Source organism: Manduca sexta, chromosome 10 (assembly GCF_014839805.1).
Source record: "Manduca sexta isolate Smith_Timp_Sample1 chromosome 10, JHU_Msex_v1.0, whole genome shotgun sequence".
Classification (NCBI taxonomy): domain Eukaryota; kingdom Metazoa; phylum Arthropoda; class Insecta; order Lepidoptera; family Sphingidae; genus Manduca; species Manduca sexta.
The window spans coordinates 7710910-7716909 of NC_051124.1; the positions used below are offsets into that span (position 1 = coordinate 7710910).

Here is a 6000-nt window from a genome sequence, read left to right on the forward strand (position 1 = left end):
GGATAAAAAGTGTGTTGTTGTAATGAAAACTTGTTGAAGAATTTACGTAATTTTACTTTTACAGTGCTTTTTCATATTCTTGTTTCTGACGGTGTATTTTTTGCTATTTAGGGAAAGGGACAATTAATATTTCCAACTCCTCCCTATATTCCTATTTGATAAATTTCTTTGCGGGATAAAGCTAAATTAATGTTCCCTGAGACTCGCCGAGCTTCACTGCTCGGTGTCATAAAATACGTGCTACTGCTGATCCTGCCTTACAGGAGTTTTAGTGATTGGGTGTGAGGGTGGGAAAGTCTCTGATGGTGGATTTTAATGAAGAAATTTGCTGGTTAAATAATACCAAATACCAGCCCTATAATATATACGTATTCTACTGCTGTACCTCCTGTGCTATTGAGAGGGTTTTAGGCCTTAGACTGGCCTAGTCCGCTTTGGTAGACTTCACATACTTTCAAAATTGTTATGAAAAATTTCTGAGCTGTGCGGGTTTCTTCACAATGTTTCCCTTTACCGATGAAGCAAGCGATAAGTCACAAATAATGCACACATAACTTTAGAAAAGGAGGTGCGTATCTTTGAGTATTGAACCTGCTAACATTCGTCTCGGCAGTCTGTTTCACTCCCAACTAGGCTATCGCCGCTCAAATTCGCAAGTTACTCTATCGTAAAGGATCGCGACTATGTACCTATATAAAACTATAAGATATTTGGGATAAGACTCCGGTCTTATCTCCATCCATCACGGGTCAATACAATTTACAGTCTTTAATAAACGATCTCAATCTCAATCTTCAATCTGTTTCCGATAAAGATCCAATCAAAATAAGTCATTTTTAAGCGTTAAACAAAAACTTTGTTCTATTTTCGCGATAGATCGAAAAAGTGATTAGGATTATTAGTTAAAAATGGCGGTATGTCACATTGCTAGGACTCTGTTATAGTTTGACTTCGACCGTTCCAAGACGTCAGGAGAAATGAAATAAAACTCGGACTGAATATCACCGCAGGTCGAAACAAGCCGCACAAGCTATGACGTCTTCTTTTGAATTTTGGTATATTTATAATAACATATAAACTATTCTTCGAATTTTATCGCGGTTTTAATATTTTAGTTTTCTCCAGACGTTTCGAAGACTTTGCAGCCTTCATGGTCACGGGGGGGACTGAGGTGTTGTTCATCCGCAAAGTCAAAGTTATAATATCTACCTACATTTTACAATTATACAACTTTTTTAAATTTTAGCTGTTGGCAGTTAATTTTATGACAGTTTAATTTTAATGTCTAAAATTCGCGTAAACATAAGAAATCATTATGACATATAAATTCAATATTATGCAAGTAACAGAATAATAAACTGATTTTTATTTTTACGTGGGTGTAGCTGTGGGCGAAAGTCGGTTAAAAATAAAGGTAAAACATATTGTCCTGACCTCCTAAAACTAGGAAATGCATAATGACCTGATGACATAACGAACCGGTGAATATAATAATGGTAATACATTATTCTAATGACTCATTTAAACTATACAATTTCCGTGTAATAAATGTAAACAAATAAATATCACCTTAGATTATTTGTTTAAATTTTATTGTTGTTGATTGTGTTGTACTTACTCATATTATTTGCCTAAATTATAAAAAAATATACTTTTTAACGAAAAATAAAAACCGACTTCAAAAATCACTAAAATACAAAAAATATTTATTAACTTTATCTTTCGGCGTCAAAAAAAAATCCAAAAATATGTAACAAAAAATAAAACCGACTTCAAAAACCACTACGATACAAAATATGTTTATAAATATATATTTGCAGTCGGTGGCTAATATAAGACATTGTCGTCGTATATTTGTTATTTATTTAGCTAAGCTTCTAATTGAAATTAAGCACCGACTCCAAATATACGGTTAACTAACTATTGGCCGCGGTTCCGCCCGTGTGAGAAAGTTTTTCCGAGATGAAAGTTTCGCTTTATATATGCCCGGGATAGAAAGTAGCCTACGTCCTTTCCGGAGTCTAAAACTATCTCCATACCAAATTTGATTGATATCCATTGGGTAGCTTTTTAATTTGTCGTGTTCAGAGAGGCCAACGGATGCGACAGGGAACTTTGTTTTGAAATATATTTTTTTGAACTTTTTAAGAGGAACAATTCCGTCATAGACGATTAACCCTATTAAAATCAAATCAGTAGTTTCTGTGCAATCACAGGCACATACATACATATATACAGGTTGGATACTGAACCTCCTTTTTTGAAATCATTGAACATATCCCAGTCGTACTTTTATCACGCTGAATAAGTTTGCGGACAAAGTCGAGAGCAGAAACTACCTATGAAATCATATCTGTTATTACTTATTACTTATTTCCCATGCGGCAGTACTAAAGAAATTAAGAAATAATTTGCGCATAATTGCAATCAATTACAGATAAAGTAACCGTGAAATATAATATGACCAATGTTGTGATTCCAAGTAGCATAATATAAAACGCGACATAATATATTGTCAACTTTGTCTGAGACGGCCAGAGGTCAAACGAGGTCTTCAACATTTCGCCAAAACCGTTCTTTAGTATATTTTTTTTGGAAGAGAGGTCAAACTTGCAAGAACATCGTGTGATGGTAAATAAACATACTTTAGCAATCGATGATGAATTGGTAGCCCTTATGGCGAAATAGATTATTTTTTAAGTTCCCAAAAGTGGTTTGGTATACCTCATGCGAAATAAAACTAAGATTTATCAGAAATGGGTAAAATATGGAGTAATCCTCAAAATAATGGTGAATCATATTTGTTTCTAAAATACTAATATATGAAAAATATACCAAAACGTTTAGTGCATTAAGATCGGATCTTTAAATTTTGATGTAGCCTGTAATATTCGAGGTAATTGGTAATGCAGATCGAAATAAAAAATGAATTCAAGTAGGTATATGAATGATATTTATCTTTAAATTAAACCTTAACAACTGACTATATTCGTTGTGATGCAAAAAAAAAACGAACAAAAAAGGACATAATCAACCAAGGGAAAGTTAAGTTTTATTTGACTACCCACTATGTCGATCAAAAAGTCTTCTCTTTTACTGAAGAGAAACAAACTTTGGGTCACAATTAATCATTTAGTAAGAAAATAATAATTAGTAATAATTTATGGAATAATCGACACTATTTAAAAGTAATTTACGAAAGAGTTTACTAAAGTCTTTATAATGACAATAAACCTGTAAACGATGTCAATAAAGTTCCGTATGCAATAATCCAAATATATTAAAGTTTTTAAATATGTAGATTTATGTCATTGGCACAATTCGATCGGGACGTGGAGGCGACGTTTGTGTAAATATTGGCGACAATGGCTCAAGGTTGTTCCAATTAAACTACCTTTGGGCCTGCTAAAAATAAAACGCCTAGCTTAATAAACATTATCGAAACGGAATCGTAATGATGTTGACAAATAATTTAAAACGTAACCGCGTTGAACATGTTTAAGTTACGTAAGAATCGACGATTTAAAAACACATTTTATTAGATAACTGTCAAATAAAAAACATAACAAATTCAACATTCAAGTATGATTATCCAAAAACGGAATTCACAAAGTGTCATAAAGCTCGCATTTATTTAAGCAACACAATCTATGATAAGCATTACCTTTTTCGTCCTTCGCTGTCGCGACGGAAAAAAAGCGTAGAGTCCCAAGGTCCACAGGTTAAAAATCGCAATTGTCACGTTTCAATTTCGAAAACACAAATTCAATTCAGTTTTGGCGGGCTTTGTTTCAAATTTGGAACGTAATGGCGGCACACATGCGCGCGCGACGCCGTACTCGCGGGCACTGAGTAGTGACCCGTACCTTTTACCATGCAGACCTTAGCGCAACGCTGGTCACTCTAGTTTAACATCAACGTATAACTTCCGATGATGTGTGTGTTCCGCTTGGGTTTTCATAATTCGTTGCGGTCTATTAACGTTAGGACACGGAAATGCGACTCAGATCCGCAACTTTTTCTATTGACGCCTTCTATGGTTTTTTCAACAGGATTCATGGGTTCCCCGACTAACCTCTTTGATATTATTTAGTTTACATAATGACCTTTTAACTCGACACATAACACATTATAGTTTTAACAATGCGTGGAGCGAATGCAAGTACGTTTTGTCTAGAACTGTAGACCTTTACGGGCGTCAAATAAATGGTTGCTTAATTTAATCAATTGTTTTCAATTCATTCCGTATTATACCTATTTTAATTTTAATATGCACCTTGAACCTTTATAATTATTTTAACAGGGAAATGTAACTATCCAAAGTAGTATCATGAAGGACCTTAGATTAATAAGATTGAATGATATTAAGTAGATTATAATACCGCCTAATTTTACTACGAGTGTTTTACTTCAAGGTATTAACATAAAACACATGTTATTAAGGTTTGCAAAGTACAATTTACTTGTACTTTGTTACTGTAAATCAGAGGTTCATGACTCGACACTTGTAAGGTCAGTTGAAGTATCTGGCACACATAAGAAAGCTGTTTATGGTTAGAAATATGTGTAGCATTGATAAATGTTTGTAATAGTTATGGGGTAGACTTTTGCACTGAACTATATAGGTCTGACAAATTAGAGATGCACCTTCTTCATTCAAAAAGATTTCATTTTATTTAAAATTGGCTGTAAAAATGGGTATAAATTTAGAAAAATATAAAACCAAGTATGATTAACCAACAGACGTGGAGAATTGACTGATTAATGCAACTAGCCATTAAAGAAAAGTTGTTTTTTTAATATGCAGGAATTTTTTACACATACGTATAAGAAAAAAAGGGAAAACCGCTCGCAGTTGCCCACAGACGTTAAGAATGTCCGAGCAATACTCTCAGAAAGTTGAATCATCCAGCCACGAGGCAGCCAATACATGTCTATTCTTCATAAGCATAATTATCCATTCCCCAGTCTCAAGTCCTCCCCCCCCCCCCCTTCATCAACGCCAACGCTCTTCTATATAGCGCACTCTTAATAAAATAATGAACTTTGTTTCAAAATTGTTAATTTGCAGCCGTCGTCGGAAAACAAATTTTTGTTTGCTACCATTTTTTTTAAGTTGCCATAAAATTGAGATTATTAAAGATAGGTAAAAAGTGAAACCTATGGCATGAAAAAAAGGGATAAAACTAAAAGGTCGCAAACAGAAATTGGTTGTTTGACGATTCCCACAAATTGGCAATTTAGGAATGGGTCATTATTTTTTTAAGAGTGCGAATTAGGTTTGTAACGAAGACATTCTTTGCACGTCGCACCCGAACCTCATTTGTTTTTTCAAATAAGTTCACAAACTTATGTATATACTTGCATAAGCAATTATTAAAAATAATTATCTTAATAAATGTTTAGCAAATGCGGGTGGCCGAGGAAGGCCAGGTTCCGGTACACAAAATTAAGAACAGAACCTCGACGTCACAGAGAAAAATAAGGAAACATTAGAATATTTAGGAGGTACTAATATTCATACAGAATAATAGTTATTAAGTACAAACTCCAGCACTAAACTTCTTAAAAAATATCAGCTTAAACAACACGAAATCTTGCACATGATAAGGCGGTGTCCCTCACGTTACACAGTTGCAAATCAAGCTCCATTTTTAACACGTATCATATACCAACTATTTTTAGTATAAATATGTATAAAACGAAGGCAACGACATTGAGTTGCCACAAAGCCCGTCATATAATTTAGTTTGTTTTATTAACCGATCAAATTGCAGAATCACGGAATGACATAAAGCCGTCATTAATTTGATGACTCATTTCGAAACCAGTGTGTTGTCACAGCCTTTTATTATACCTACTTGTTTAAATTTGCATTGATCGACGTATCCTCTCACTATCTGAAGGTAAATTCGATAAAAGGATAAATAAGTTCATATTACTTCTCTATTATTGTTGTATTATGTTGGCATATTACTTGTTAATATATGTACATGTTTA

General features: G+C 33.8%; 1 protein-coding gene across 1 annotated transcript in view; it reads right to left on the minus strand.

Moving 5' to 3' along the window:
* The window catches only part of LOC115442697 (protein spaetzle 3), a 47280-nt gene extending 43407 nt beyond the window's left edge, over positions 1-3873 (minus strand). The window contains exon 1 of the mRNA XM_030167830.2: positions 3665-3873. The gene's annotated coding sequence lies outside the window, so the exon portion shown is untranslated. The remainder of the gene's footprint in view (positions 1-3664) is intronic.
* Between the last annotated feature and the right edge of the window lie 2127 nt (positions 3874-6000).